At 41.4% G+C, this 15,988-nt stretch overlaps 1 protein-coding gene across 8 annotated transcripts in view; it reads left to right on the top strand.

The window, feature by feature from the left end:
• DMD (dystrophin) overlaps positions 1–15,988 on the top strand; it is a 1,890,745-nt gene that overhangs the window by 1,449,384 nt on the left and 425,373 nt on the right. The gene's annotated exons all lie outside the window — the stretch shown is intronic.

Below are 15,988 nucleotides of genomic sequence, written 5' to 3'. Positions count from 1 at the left end.
CTGTGCTTTCTTTTGTTCTCTGGACACCAACTTGGTATTCCCAGTTCTGTATGTTCCCCTCATGCATGGCCTTAAACATGCTGGTTCTCCGTCTGGAACTCTGTCTTACCCACACCTACCTCCTCATAATGTTCTGGTTAGGGTCTTGTCCTTTACATTTTGGCTCAGGCATCAAGCAAGCTTGTCTCTGATGCGCACGGTTGAGCAGACCTCCCTTTATAGGCTCTCCTAACACCATCAACTTTTCCTTCTATACCTTAATGTTCTCTGTCATCATGGCTATCTGTGACTGTTTAAGGTCAACCAACTTCACAAAAATCATGTGCTGTAGGAAGCTTTCTTTAGAGGAGAGGACTGTCACTTTTACACCCACCACCTTATAAAGCATCTAGTACATGATGAACACAATAAATAACAGAACAAAGGAACAAAGAAAGAAGGTAAGGAAGGAGGAAGGAAGGAGAAAACCAATGAACTAATTTTAATTTTTTTCATTCTTCTTTAGTCTACAGAGACCAAGGGCAGGGAAAGAAAGAATAGAGACTGATGTTTTTTCCTCACTTACAGGATTTTTTAATTTCTTCCCAACTAGCATCCTTTGCAGTGTGGAGCTACATAGATGCCCACTGTTTTTATTTGTTGTCTGGCCGTGTTTTCACAACCTTTTCTTCATATCCTCAAGAAAGATACTTGTCACCAAACACTCTCCTCCCTCAAGGCACAATAGTCACCCCTAACTGTTGATGAGAGAGCAGTTGAGCACCCTGTCTACTCTAGAGTTTTTCCCCATTAATGCAGTAGCCCTTTATACTCATAGTGCAATGGCAGTCTATTGAGTTGCCTGTGGGCAAAACAACCAAGGAAAACCTTTGACACTAGGTCTCTCTAGCGGATCTTCTGGATTCACTTAGGAAGAGAAAAAGGAAACAATCGCTCTAAAACTCTGTCAAGATCTTCTCTTTGATAGGTTTTGTAATTGTAGGCTTTTATTTTACTTTGCCATGTTGCCAGGATTATCAATTATCTTGTTCCTTATGGGTTTCTTGATGCATATCTTGTTTGTTGTATAGAATGTTTGGGACGGAGATGGATCCCGTGTTACTGTAAATTTGTTCCCCGTGTATTTGGTGTGTCACTTTTTTCAATCACCTGCTTACTATTTATTGTAGGTAATGAATGCCTTTGGTTGTTGCTTTTTATGGTAATTCGAATCCCATTAAAATGTCAAAAGTTCAGACTATAATCAAATTATTTTTTTTTACTTTTCTATAAATCAGGATGTTTATAAATTAGGTAACTTATATTTTCTCTGTATATTATTGCAGATTGATGATAAAATTTTATAGCAAAATATCATGTGTCTTACACTCTTTTAATAAAAATATAGAGTCAGTCTCGATTAGTGTCATGGAGGGGTATACAGCTTTTGCGTAAGAAAATCTCAAGACGGTTCATGCAGGTAGTTGGGGACTGCAGTTTCATTCCTCAAAGCCATTTTTACACTCACGGGAGTGGACCCAGGGTCCCCAGACCAGCTGGGCAGCATGTCAACCGCAACTGGAATGACTCTCAAGACTAATTAATTAAATAATGCGTCACATGCAGTGAAGTGTTATAAATAATTAAAGCTTAAATGTGCCTTAGCAAATATAAACCGACCAAATTTTTATATCTTTTGAATACATTATTCTGACTTTTCCAGTTCCTCATTACTTGCCTCACTAGACTGACTCGTTTTCAATTAGTGTGTATTATTCTGGTCCAGATATATTTTTTAAACTGACTTCCTTTGTTTTACTTGAGCAGTCACTAAAGTGATATTTATTACTTGTCTACTTCTGTGATTAACCTAGAGAGAGTTTTAAAGGAGCAAATCATAGTGGGGAGTTTCTAAGGAGAACTGCAATAAACCATGAGCTTATTTAATACCTTTTGTCCTACCCCAAATCCAAATGGAGATTAGATCTTGGTTATACGGACACTGGAGATAACAACTTTTTGTTTGCTTCTTACTAATGAAATTGTTTGTCATTAGGTTTTCACCTTTCAATTAAAAAAATCTCTCTAATTCCTTCCCTAGAGACCACTAAGGACACCTTTGAAACTTTGAGATTTTTCTGGTTAAGATTTAAATGGAAGTAATCAATACATACATTATTACAACAGTGGACAAAAAGCCATTATTGCATGTGTGCTGTTGGGAAATGGAAAGGCTTGAATAAAGTAGTTTACTTGATCATTTGTCGGGTCATATATTATGCATGCTCGAGTCCCTCAGAAGTTCCCGCCAAGGTGAGGGAGAGTTTCAGAAATTCAATTTAAAATTATCCTGAAATCACATTGTAGATTATACATCTATTTAAGCTAATTTTGTTATCGGTGCTGACCCCCTCCCTTTGGGTACATTTTAGTACATGTGCTAGCGTGATGAGTCCTCTGTATATTCTTTCCACAGAAATAAAAAATGTCTTTGGGTGCCTTTTGTGGATTTAAAAATTCAAGTCAGTTCTGTGTTAAAAAATAAAAAAGGAAAGAAAGAAAAGGAAGGAAGGAAGGAAGGAAGGAAGGAAGGAAGGAAGGAAGGAAGGAAGGAAGGAAGGAAGGAAGGAGGGAGGGAGGGAGGGAGGGAGGGAGGGAGGGAGGGAGGGAGGGAGGGAGGGAGGGAGGGAGGGAGGGAGGGAGGGAGGCATGCATTGTTCCCTATCACTTCTGAAAAATAAAACAAAAGTTATGATAGAGTGATTTATCCCAACATTTGATGGCCTGTTTTTTAAACAAGTTTGATTTGAATTTTCTAAACAAGTTTGATTTCCCTGCAAAGTTCACTTTCAGTTATATACTCTGAAATGTGTGCTTGGCTCTGCTGGAGGAAATAGACATCTTTTTCATTGAGTCTTTGTCACTAATGAAGTAAGCGACTTTTGTATAGGTTTGATATTTTTTGCAGTCGTATTTAGGAATGCTGAATAGAAAAAATTTTAAATTATTTTTAGAACTACATTTCTAGGCATTTGAGGGAGTCTTCTAAAAACTAGCTATATCATCAAAACCAGAGAACAGTCATCTAGGATTTGCTGCTTTTCTTTAATGACTATAAGATAAAATATGAATAATTTACAAATTGATTTCTCTGCTAACATCCTCATTCTAAACACGTCAAAATATTTTTATATCTTGGCAAATACTCTAAAAATAATATTTGCATTTAATCTTTATGAAGCATTTTTCTTTTCGAAAGTAAGTTTTCATTGAATTTATTAGGGTAGTACTAGTTATCATACTTCAGGTGCCCAATTCTATAATACATCTCTGTACACCATACTGTCTGTTTACCCCCAACCAAGTCAAGTCTCCGCCCATCATCATTTGTGCCCCCATAGCCTCCTCCCCCTCCCCACTCCCGGCAGTCACCACACTGTTTTCCCTGTCCAGGAGTGGGGAGGTTTTTATCCTTTTTTTTTTTTTCTATTTTTTTTTTTTTTTTTTTTTGCACTTTTCTGAAGCTGGAAATCGGGAGAGACAGTCAGACAGACTCCCGCATGCGCCCGACCGGGATCCACGCGGCATGCCCACCAGGGGCGACGCTCTGCCCACCAGGGGGCGATGCTCTGCCCCTCCGGGGCGTCGCTCTGCTGCAACCAGAGCCACTCTAGCGCCTGGGGCAGAGGCCAAGGAGCCATCCCCAGCGCCCGGGCCATCTTTGCTCCAATGGAGCCTTGGCTGCGGGAGGGGAAGAGAGAGACAGAGAGGAAGGAGAGGGTGGGGGTGGAGAAGCAGATGGGCGCTTCTCCTATGTGCCCTGGCCGGGAATCGAACCCGTGTCCCCCGCACGTCAGGCCGACGCTCTACTGCTGAGCCAACCGGCCAGGGCCTATCCTTTTTTGTTCTATCCTGACACCTCCCTTGCCCAGCACCTCCAGCCATTCACAGCTATCAGCCAGCTCTCTCTGTATGAGTCTGTCTCTCTTTACAAAGTGGTTTTACACACATTCATTTAATTACAAATTAGCCCAGCTCTTTTCCTGTGTTCTTCCTTTTTCCCCAAAAATATATTTCAAGAAAAACTGTAGCATAATGAGGACCCTTAGAATTTATTGACCCTTTTAATAATTATTTATTGAGTGTCTACTCTATGCCAAAGGCTGAAGATGATACAGTAGTGAACCAAATGAGAGCATTCCTCGTGGACCTTCACATATTAGTGAGGGAAATACAGTAAAGCAATAAATAATATGTAAAATTACATCAAGTCATTGCTCTGAAGGAAAAAATTTAAAAAGGGGATAAAGACTAAAGGGTGGGCCCTGGCTGGTTTGCTCAGTGGTAGAGCGTCGGCCTGGCGTATGGAAGTCCCGGGTTCAATTCCCAGCCAGGGCACACAGGAGAGGCGCCCATCTGCTTCTCCACCCCTCCCCCTCTCCTTCCTCTGTCTCTCTCTTCCCCTCCCGCAGCCGAGGCTCCATTGGAGCAAAGATGGCCCGGGCGCTGGGGATGGCTCCTTGGCCTCTGCCCCAGGCGCTAGAGTGGCTCTGGTCACAGCAGAGCGACGCCCCGGAGGGGCAGAGCATCGCCCCCTGGTGGGCAGAGCGTCGCCCCCTGATGGGCGTGCTGGGTGGATCCCGGTCGGGCGCATGCAGGAGTCTGTCTGACTGTCTCTCCCGGTTTCTAGCTTCAGAAAAATACAAAAAAAAAAAAAAAAAAAAAAAAGACTAAAGGGTGATGGCACATCTGAGGGGGTTATACATATTTGAGCAAAGATCTGTGTTTGTGAATGGGCCAAAGTCCTTGAGTGAAGAGTAGTGTAGGCAGGAGCAGCAAATGTGAAATCCCAGATGTAAGAACAGAATTCTCTTGTCTGCCATAGTTTGGAGGTGGATTTTATTCTCTGTGTGATAAAACATCACGGAAGGATCAAACGCAGGGATGATATGATTTGATTTATGGGTTCAGAAGTTGTTTCTGCCTGATCTATGGAGAATTGATGGTAGGCGGAGCAAAAGTGAAAGCAGAGAGAAAGTTAGGAGGGTGTTGATGTCATCGGGGGAAGGGATAAAGGTGACCTGAACTGGAGTAGAAATGATGGATGCGGTGAAAAATTATTTGACCCAAGATATATTTTGAAGGTAGAGTTGATAGAACTTAAAATGGACGGGATGTAAAATGTCAGAGAAAGCAAAGAGTCGAGGATGACCCTGAAGTCCCTGGCTAGAACAAATGAGGAATAATAGTGCCATTTATGGAGATGAGAAAGACTTCAAAATGATTGTGGATGAGGGTATGTGTGTAGAATAAAACAAGAGTTCCATTTTTGGCTTATGTTGATAGACAGAGACAAATGGTATGATTCAGAAATTATTCACCATTCACACTTGACAAACTCACATTTTGGCTGAGCCTCTTGAGAATGGATATAAATTAATTTGTCACGGGATTTCTGAATAATTCATTTATATGTCCTATTGCTTCAGAAGGAATTTCCAAAATTTAGGATTTAGGCTCAATGACCTAAAACGTAATTCTCTAACTGACCGTGGGAACAGATTGGGTTTTCACCACTGATTTCTCAAGGTCAGCCCAGAACTTAACAACGTTATCATTGTTGGTGGGAAGCAACTTCCCTAGTGGTTACTGGAAACAGCCCAGCCTTAGGATTGAAAGTCAAGCAGCTGTTCAAGATGTTGTGTGGGCACTTATCTATCCTTTATAGTATCACAGATCCATATCTGTGAGCAGGCTGGACTCTATTCTAGCCCATGCCCTTGATCTCAAAGAACCCAACACTCATTTTCAAAGACTTCCAAAAAAATAAATCTCAACAAGAAGTTTGTTAAACATATTTCACCCTAAACACTCAAGAACGTTTTTCATTGAGTACAAATAGATTTTTAAAAATAAGAATTGCAGGCTTGACATATGTGCATTTAGTTTTTCAACTTTACTTCAAATTGATTTAATTTCATTTATCAGTGTGGTCGTTCATGTTGTTGACTCTGAAACAATGGCTGGATGTATCTGACACTACAGTCCCTTCACTTTTATTCAGAAGCAGATAGGTAAAAATAAGATAGATGATTATGTAATCAAACTCATAGAAGCAGAAAGCACAGAGGTAGTTGTGAGGGGCTGGGGAAAGGGGAAGTGCACAGTTGTTGTTCAACAGGTATGAAGTGTCAGCTCTGTGCTGTGAACAGGTTCTGAAGATCTGTACAACGTAGTGCCTATCTTAATACTGTATTGTGTACTTAACACTCAGGCTAAGTGTTCTGAGAACAATAAAAAAATAAAGATGATTATGACCTTTCCTTTATAGCCCATATGCCCCATTTTCATAACTTCTCTAATACCAGCTCTCTCAGGTAAATATGAAGGGAATCCTTTGTCTTTCTGGGTTTTTGTTCTGTTGCCATTTCTTTCCAATTTCTTTCTACCCTCAAGCCTATAAATTTTCACTAGATTCTGAGAGGTAAAATTCCTGTTACTCTGGGGAACAACATTTCTGGATCTGGCCCTTTTCTGAGATGTTCATTTTGAATTAACTGGGCATTGATTGTCCCTAAATCAGCATATAGCAAATAAACTATTTATGATGTGTTTGAATTTAATAGATATGGTGGCTCCTTAAATAAAGAAGTTCATTATGGTGACAGAATATATTCAGCAACTTTCTGATAAGAAGTAAAAACATTATGGGAGGTATATAGACAAGGTAGATATATTATGGAAACTAGAATGATAATATAGGATAACCCTATTAAACACTGATCAAAATATAGATATGACTTTGTTAATTTCCTTGTCCTATGCCTACTCAGTACCCATTTATTGAATAAATGGCACTGTTCAATCACTTTTTTATTTTTTTATTGAGAGGTGGGAGGCAGAGAGACCCCACATGTGCCCAACCAGGACCCACCTGGCAAGCCCCCTACCAGGCGATGCTCTGCCCATCTGGGGCCGTGGCTTCATTGCTCAGCAACCAAGCTATTTTAGCACCTGGGGCGAGGCCATGGAGTCATCCTCAGCACCTAGGACCAACTTGCTCGAACCATTTGAGCCATGGCTGCAGGAAGGGAAAAGAAAGAGAGAGAAAGAGAGAAAGAGGAAGGGTGGAGAAACAGATGGTTGCTTCTCCTGTGTGCCCTTACCAGGAATAAAACTTGGGATGTCCACACACCAGGGCAGCACTCTGCAGCTGAGCCAACTGGCCAGGGCCTTAATCACTTTAAATCTTAGGGGTCTGTCTAGTATTCTCATATCTCCTCGCTAGTGCTGCAGACTAGATAAAAAGCCACAACCAGCAGTTCAAACTAAGGAACTTCTGAATGTTTTGACATGAACATCTCCTCTAGAGAATAAATCACTGGGATTAAGAAAGCAAAACAGCCTGGTAGTGGTACAGTGGATAGAGCATCATCAACCTGGGACACGGTGGTCCCAGGTTTGAAACCCTGAGGTCACTGACTTGAGTGCAGGGCCCCCAGCTTGAGCATGGGATCATCAACTTTATCCCAAGGTCACTGCCTCAGCTGGAGCCCCCTCCTCAAGGCACATATGAGAATGCAATCAATAAACAACTAAGGCGCTGAAATGAAGAATTGATGCTTCTCATCTTTCTCCCTTCTTGTCTGTTTCTCTCTCTTTCACACACAGGAAAGAAAGAAGGGAGGGAGGAAGGGAAGAAGAGAGGGAGGGAGGCTCCTGCTAGAGGAAAATTACCCAGTGACTCAAAGGTTGCACTCAGCCTCTGGATCTGTAACATAAAAGTAAACCCAGTCTGACCTGTGGTGCTGGTGCTGCAGTGGATAAAGCATTGACCTGGAACACTGAAGTCCCCAGTTCAAACCCCAGGCTTGCCTGGTTAAGACACACACAAGCAACTAATATGAGTTGATGCTTCCCACTCCTTCCCAGCTTCTCTCTCTCTCTCTCTCTCTCTCTGTCCCTCTCTCTCTCCTCTCTCTAAAAGAAAATCAATAAATAAAATCTTTTAAAAAAAGAAAAGAATAGACCCTGAATAAGATATCTCAATTTTTGCTAGTTGATACCATTAATTTTTTCTCTAACAATTCATGAGGCCAGTCTTTCACCCTCAAGCAAGTTCTGCATGTGAATCAACCCGGCCAAGACATAACACATTCTGGTTTTCCAGCTGGGCATTCTGTTATTTATTCAACAATATGAATTGAGTATCGATGTGCCAAGCTATGGCTAATTTTCACCATTAATAAAAATGCCTAAAAGAGACAGTCTCAAATTGCCACCATGTAACAGGCCTGTGGCTAATTAATTGACTTAAATGTGTTGATTCTAGAATATTTTTTAAAAGATTTTATTCATTCATTTTAGAAAGGAGAGGAGGGCAAGGGGGGCGGAGCAGGAAGTATCAACTCCCATATGTACCTTGACCAGGCAAGCCCATGGTTTTGAACCTGCGACCTCAGTGTTCCAGGTCGACGCTTTATCCACTGCGCCACCACAGGTCAGGCTGATTATAGAATATCTGAACTGAATTTCTGAACTTAGATGTTTAGCAAACCCCCACATTTTATGAATGAGGATGTCAAGGCTCAGGGAGATTTTCTGACCTGTTCTAGATCACATAGTCAAGTGTTGGCCCAGCCCAGACTTGAACTTTCAGGTCTTCTGCCACTCAGGGCAGTGCTGGCTTCACCACTTCAATCTGCCTCCCAGGATGGTTCTGTAAAGTTCTGCTAATATGGAAATAGTGTATAGCCATTCCATCAAATTTGAGTCTGAATACAGAAATATAGCCTTGCCATTCCAATGGGAATATAAGTGAAATTCAGCTCCACAGAAACTGTGAATCAGTGTACAAGACCTGTGTTTTCAAAAGCAAGGGCTTTCACTTACATCCTTAGTAATAGGAAAAACTATCTCTAAGTGAGAGCTGTGTAGCTTTTCTTGCTGGAATGTCTTTACAGGTGCTCAGGACTCTCATCTGCTTCTCTCTCCTATGAGGTACCGTATTTCCCCATGTATAGACACACCTTTTTTCAAAAAATTAGGGGTCTAAAACCTGGATGTGACTTATACAGTGGTTGTAGATTTTTTACTTGCATTTCCCGCTTTTTCATGCTTGTTTTTGTGCTCACTGTTGAAGACAGTGATTCGTCATTAGACACAGATGAGGGCAAGCTAATGGATGGGAGTTTTGACAGTGATGGGGAGTTGTATGAATTTTATGATAAATAAAACTTGACTTCAGTAACTTTATGTAATACATTTTTTTTCAAATTTTGTGCCCCAAAATTAAGGTGCATCTTATACATTGGGGCATCTTATACACGGAGAACTACAGGACATCAAGCAAATCAATATCTCACGCATTATCCCCTCTACACATGGTTGTAGGCTACTTCTATTTGTGGCGTTATTGGGTATTTGTGGTAATATTCACTTTTTTTTTTCTGCAAGGAGAAGGGACAGAAGAAATATCCCAAATAATCAATGACTTGATTCTTCTCTATTACTTTCCGATTTTGAAAGTTTGGGATTTGTTTCATGGTCTTTAGTATTTTCTACTTATGTGGCATCCAAATTATTATAATTCAGGGAACTTTTATTTTTTGCTATCACTCACTTTCAGCTTGGCTTAAGACTTTCAAGATTTGGATTCTAAGTGACTAATGAACAGAGGGCCCTAGATAAATCCTTACTTTCGTGTTCTTCACTTTGCTTTGGTGAAACATATTATAGTATGCAAGTGTACTCTTCTGCAGACTTACCTAATCAAGCAAATTATGGACTCCTCATGGATGAAGAGCAGATCCTTACATCTTCCCTGCTTTAACATAACAGATTGGAAATAAATATTTTTAATGAATTAATCAGCCAACAGTGAAGTCAACCAGTTGGTTAATATTTGTGACGTATAAATACTATCCATCATATAATTTAACCTTCAAAATAAAGCGGTTTACCTTGCCTTGGGATTCACTGCTAGTGTAATTTTGTATTACATGCTTCATATAAGTTTCTTTTATAAACCTTAAGTAGCTGAAGGAAAAATATCAATTTAGCATGCCTAATTTTCTTCTTGGTTGTAAGGCATATTATTTTCTTTTCATGGAGATGCTCTAAGTCTTTAAAAGTTGCTTCTGATGCTTCCACATAGCTATTCAGACCCTGGCTGTCTTGGAGAGCAGAAGAGGAAGGTATAAGAAAGAGGATGGGTTTTAAAGAAAATAATTGTAATCTGTTCAAAAGATTCAGGAAGTAAACATCTTAACAGTTGAATTTTGACATCTAAACAGTGTAAGGATGTATTTTGGGTATATTTCAATATGAATATGAAGCGATAAAAAAAGAAGTATTTGATTTTTTTTATTAAACAAGAATATCAGAAAAGCAAATGACAAGTCAAAGAAAATTGTTTGATTATGCAAATTATACACAAAACCAACTTTTATTTCATTGGTGAAAATGCCCTACACAAAAGGCTGAAAGTACTGGGGTATCTGCACGTTCCCTGGTCCCCTAATTTTTGTGAGCAGTGTGTATGGGAGAAAGGCTCTATATATAATACCTTTTTATATATATAACAGCTAATCGAACCAATTTATGTGATTTAAAACATTAATCCTAATCTGTGGGACAAAATCAGTATTGTTTATCAGTACTATAGATTTTCCCAAAAGTCATTCAAATAGACTTCTTTGAAAGATAAGACTCTTTATTACCAAAGAGTGAAGGCTCTTGACATTGAATGTTCTTGGTTTTGTTTTAAAATATCTCCATTTCCTTCTTTTTAAAATGCATGAACTGTTTGAACAGCCAGTTTGTGGTAAATCGATTAGATATTGAAAATTTGACTTTCCATTATTTTAAGGCAGAATCTTCATGGATTGGTGTTTTTGTTTTTGTTTCTGCCATTGTTATTTTTGCTAAAGAAGACTATCTCTTTTAAACTCCATGGTACATGGCCCACTGCTGCTAACTGCCTAGAACAGTGTCTTGTACATAGCAGGTGCTCAAAATTGGTTACATGACTAAATGGAAGAAGATCCTTCATGTAACTTTATTTAAAATGACCTATTTATAGTTTTTCCCACACAATAAGAAACATTACCATTTTCTTTATTCTCTCATTTTCTTCAACCAACTGTTTCTCCTTTTGGGAGAAGTCTCCACCCTTTTTTGTATTATACCCAAATCTTCCCAAATTCTGAATACACAGTCACAACCTTCTCTTCTATCCATTTCCTCTCCTTAATTTCAGGCAATGATGTGCAAAGAATGGTATTTATGTCTTTGTAATGACAGAACTTCCTTTGTCTTTTCCTTAGACTCATTTTAATCCTCAGTGAGTCATATTTAAGAAATGAACTGTGCAGCTGTGGTGGAGCTAAGCCTTTGGCAACAACCCCAGGGTCGAACAAGTGGTCTCTCACAATGGACGGATGGTCCTTATCCTGGAATCACTTGCTGCGCAGTTTTAACAATGGAAATGCGTCATCAAGCAGTGTCCTGGTTTCGTTGTTGTTGTTGTTGTTGTTTCTCAGTATAACATGACCTTTAGGATCTATTTCCTTATTTCACAGACCTTGCTCCATCGATTATTTCCACACTCTCCTGTCTAAGTCATTAGCACAGCCCTCTCTGCTATGGTGACCAACTGTCCTGGTTTTCCAGAGATTGTCCCTGTTTCAGCATTGAAGGTCCCACATCACAATATACACCTCAGTACCTGGCAAATGAGGGTGGCGGTTACCCTACTCCTAGCTTCCATGTTTCGGTCCTTCAAAGAACATGCCTTCCCTTTATCTTGTGACCCTCTTCCTGTCCTCTCTTTGTCTTTGCACTCTCAAATATATATATCACAAAAATAGTTTTTATTTGAAATACCTACTCCTTCCTCTCCCACTCACTCCTCAACTCACCCTGCTTCTGAGGCTCCTGCCCTGCACTGAAACTGCTCTTCCAGGTCCCACATATGATTCCCAGTGCTGATTTGGCTTTGCCTCTGCGTGTCATGACTGGGTACTCTCTGTTACTCTTTTCCTCTCCAGCTGTCACTCTCTCTTCACTGGTTCTATAGTCCTCATTTCCTCTAATCTTTCTACCTATCCATTCCTTTTTGGCCTTTCATGAAATCCAATTTCTCTGTCTGCCTATCACGTCTTTATAGTCTCTAGGATTTTCTTTTCAGCCCACTCTATTGACTGAGCAATGTTATCTACTTATGTCATTTTAATCCTTACCTATATGCATAATCATAGGCACTCAATGGATATTAGCTCAGTGAGAGACTTTTTTAAGTGTAGGGCTGGGGACAGATAGGCACAGACAGAAAGGGAGAGAGATAAGAAGCATAAATTCGTAGTTGCAACACTAGTTGTTCATTGATTGCTTTCTCATATGTGCCTTGAGGAGGGGGCTGCTCCAGCCGAGCCAGTGACCAGTTGCTCAAGCCAGTGACCTTGGGCTCAAGCCAGTAACCTTGGGCTTCAGGCCAGCTACCTTTGGGCTTCAGGCCAGCGACCTTTGGACCCAAGCCAGCCACCATGGGGTCATGTCTATGTTCCCATGCCACGCTGGTGAGCCCATGCTCAAGCTGGCAACCTCGGGGTTTTGAACCTGGATCCTCAGTGTCCCAGTCCGATGCTCTATCCACTACACCACCGCCTGGTCAGGCAAGAGACTGACTCTTAAAGCCCTTTTCTTCTCCCTAAACATGAGACATATTTATTCCCTTCTGGAATGAATATTACCTCTCCAAGCTGAGCATTTCACACTCCCTTACTCTGTTTTCCATATAGATTTGCCTTCATATTAGTATTGGGTTTTTAATATTCATCTTTATTAATTTGATCCCAAATGTGAATATGAGGTGTTCTGGACCAGAAACAATTTTCTTTTAATTACTTAACAGTAAATATCATCACTACCCCCTTCCCTTTGCCCGAGTCTTACCCTTAGGGAGACAGGATGAGAGCTGATGAAAAGTCCCCCGCATTAGTGGCTAGGTACTCCATAGATGAAAGTCCAGGAAACAAAAGTTTGTTTTCTCGGCTTATAAAGGAGAAGGAGACAGTTGTTCCCTTCTTCTGAAAGGGTCTCCTTGAAAACACAGTGGGCCTATGTCCTAATTCCAACTTCTCCAGGTACCTGCTAGCCCCCTGTGTCTCAGGTCTTACAACCTAGAAATATCTCCAGGGTCTGTACATAGATATATATATTTTTAAATAAACATTCCTAGAGGGGTAACACTCCAGTCTTTCTGACAACTGGGAGCTTAGCTTAGGAACCTACTCAAGGTTGTGACCATTTGGCCCTCTTGGATCAGAGAAATTAACTAGACAAATGAATCCAAATATAATTTCCATGGTCCGGGAAGGTCATCAGGCTAGAACATTTTATAGTTATACTGAGACATCCAGACTTTATTTTCTCACATTTAGTTCAGTTGCACTCGGCATTCACTCCTCTAATCAACCCAGAAACTAGAAGTCACGTCTTCATCCTCTCTCTTATCTATTTAGGCACCAAATTCTCACATCTCTACTCTCTAAATAGTTCCCTGCTCTATCTCTGTTTTTCTTTTTATCTGGTACTATTTCCCTGGCTCAGATCTTCATAATCTTGCACTAAATTCTTGCAATTGCCTCCTTACTGGTCTCTGGTTTTATTTCTGCCCTCCTGAAATACATACTCTGTATTCACGTCAAGGAGATCTGAAACACACACATTCCCAGTCCACGCCCCTGCCTAAATCCTTTCAGAGGTTCCTGATTACCTGCCACAGAATGCCTAGGCTTCTTAGCAAGGCATATATATGGTCAGAGGTTGAGCTAGCTTCAAATTCTGGCTTTAAGGCCTAATATAGTGTGAGATCACAATGTCCTGCTTCATAGCCTCTCTTTATACTTTGTGTTCTAGAAACACTGGCCCACCTGGCAAACTATTTATATATATGCAGCACTGTATTACTGTATGTCCCCTGTCTTCCTACCTGTGGTTTTTTTTTTGTTTTGTTTTGTTTTTTCTGTATTTTTCTGAAGCTGGAAACGGGGAGAGACAGACAGACTCCCGCATGCGCCCGACCGGGATCCACCCGGCACACCCACCAGGGGCGACGCTCTGCCCACCAGGGGGCGATGCTCTGCCCCTCCGGGGCGTCACCCTGCCACGACCAGAGCCACTCTAGCACCTGGGGCAGAGGCCAAGGAGCCATCCCAAGCGCCCGGGCCATCCTTGCTCCAATGGAGCCTTGGCTGCGAGAGGGGAAGAGAGAGACAGAGAGGAAGGAGGGGGGGGGGTGGAGAAGCAAATGGGCGCTTCTCCTATGTGCCCTGACCGGGAATCGAACCCGGGTCCCCCGCACACCAGGCTGACGCTCTACCACTGAGCCAACTGGCCAGGGCCCTACCTGCATTTTTGTTTTATTTTTTTCCTCTTTCTCTGGCCTGATATTTCCTGGCTAGCTCACGTTCATGCTTTAGAGTTCTGTGTGAATACTGTCTTCTCTAGGAAAACTTTTCTGATTTCTTTTCCCATAGAGTGCAAGCCTGGAGCACTTTGCACATTTTATTGAAGTCATATATGGGTTTGACTCTTCCATTATATACTGTAAGATCTTAACTGACAAGGGCTATTTTGCATTCAGCCTTGTATTTCTCGTCTCTAGTACAACCACTGACACACAGTAGTTCAATAAAGGGAGCCGTTGCTAATTTTATAATTAGTCATGTCAGTATCAGTTGCCTCTTATCAAGTCCAAATAGAAAGACTAGGCAAAATAATAATTGTCTTGTAGTTGGAAAAATTATATATATGAGAAAATAAATAAATACAAGAACTATAAATACAGAGAAAGAGAGATTTCAAATGAAATATTAGAAGGGAAATCAGACATACCTGTGAGCAGAATAAATAACCCACATACTCAGTATGATTTCAAGGGTACAAGAACTTCCCACTCTATGGTAATTACATCTCTATCCCCCGGCAGAATGCTAATATTCTGCTTATAGAATTTCATTATTTTGGCTTAAACACCTTGCCTCTCTCTACTGAATTGTAAATAACTATGGAAGATGAATCATTTTACAAAGTATCAGACTCAGAATTCCTTTGAGCCGGGCGTGGTGGCGCACGCCTTTAATCCCAGCACTCTGGAGGCTGAGGCAGGAGGATGGCTTGAGCCCAGGAGTTCTGGGCTGTAGTGCGCTATGCCGATCGGGTGTCCGCACTAAGTTCGGCATCAATATGGTGACCTCCCAGGAGCGGGGGACCACCAGGTTGCCTAAGGAGGGGTGAACCGGCCCAGGTCAGAATTCCTTTGAATGGTGAACACCATTAGGATTTTTTTTTTCTTTTTTCTGAAGCTGGAAACAGGGAGAGACAGTCAGACAGACTCCCGCATGCGCCCGACCAGGATCCACCCGGCACGCCCACCAGGGGCAACGCTCTGCCCTCCAGGGGGCGATGCTCTGCCCATCCTGGGCGTCGCCATGTTGCGACCAGAGCCACTCTAGCGCCTGGGGCAGAGGCCACAGAGCCATCCCCAGCGCCCGGGCCATCTTTGCTCCAATGGAGCCTTGGCTGCGGGAGGGGAAGAGAGAGACAGAGAGGGAAAGCGCGGCGGAGGGGTGGAGAAGCAAATGGGCGCTTCTCCTGTGTGCCCTGGCCGGGAATCGAAACCATTAGGATTTTATTTGTAAATGTGTCACACAATACAGTTCTAGAGAACTCCTATAACAACATATCTGAAGTTTAAAGGAGCTGGTAATTTCTCTCCTAGGAACAGAAGAGGGCTTAAATTCAGTAGGTAACTCTACTAAAATAGGATATAATTTTTTAAAGATATGAGCGATTAAGCCCTATATCAGAGCAATTATTATTCTAGTTTTTACACTGCTCTATTAGCATTTAGATGGTGCTTCCTACTTCATTAGCATCTTCACTTCTGAGATTGCAGAATCTGGGTCGTTATCGATCTTCAATGGTTTCATAGTATCCGTTGCTT

This window comes from Saccopteryx leptura, chromosome X, assembly GCF_036850995.1.
Source record: "Saccopteryx leptura isolate mSacLep1 chromosome X, mSacLep1_pri_phased_curated, whole genome shotgun sequence".
NCBI classification, from domain to species: domain Eukaryota; kingdom Metazoa; phylum Chordata; class Mammalia; order Chiroptera; family Emballonuridae; genus Saccopteryx; species Saccopteryx leptura.
This window is presented reverse-complemented; position numbering and strand designations above follow the sequence as displayed.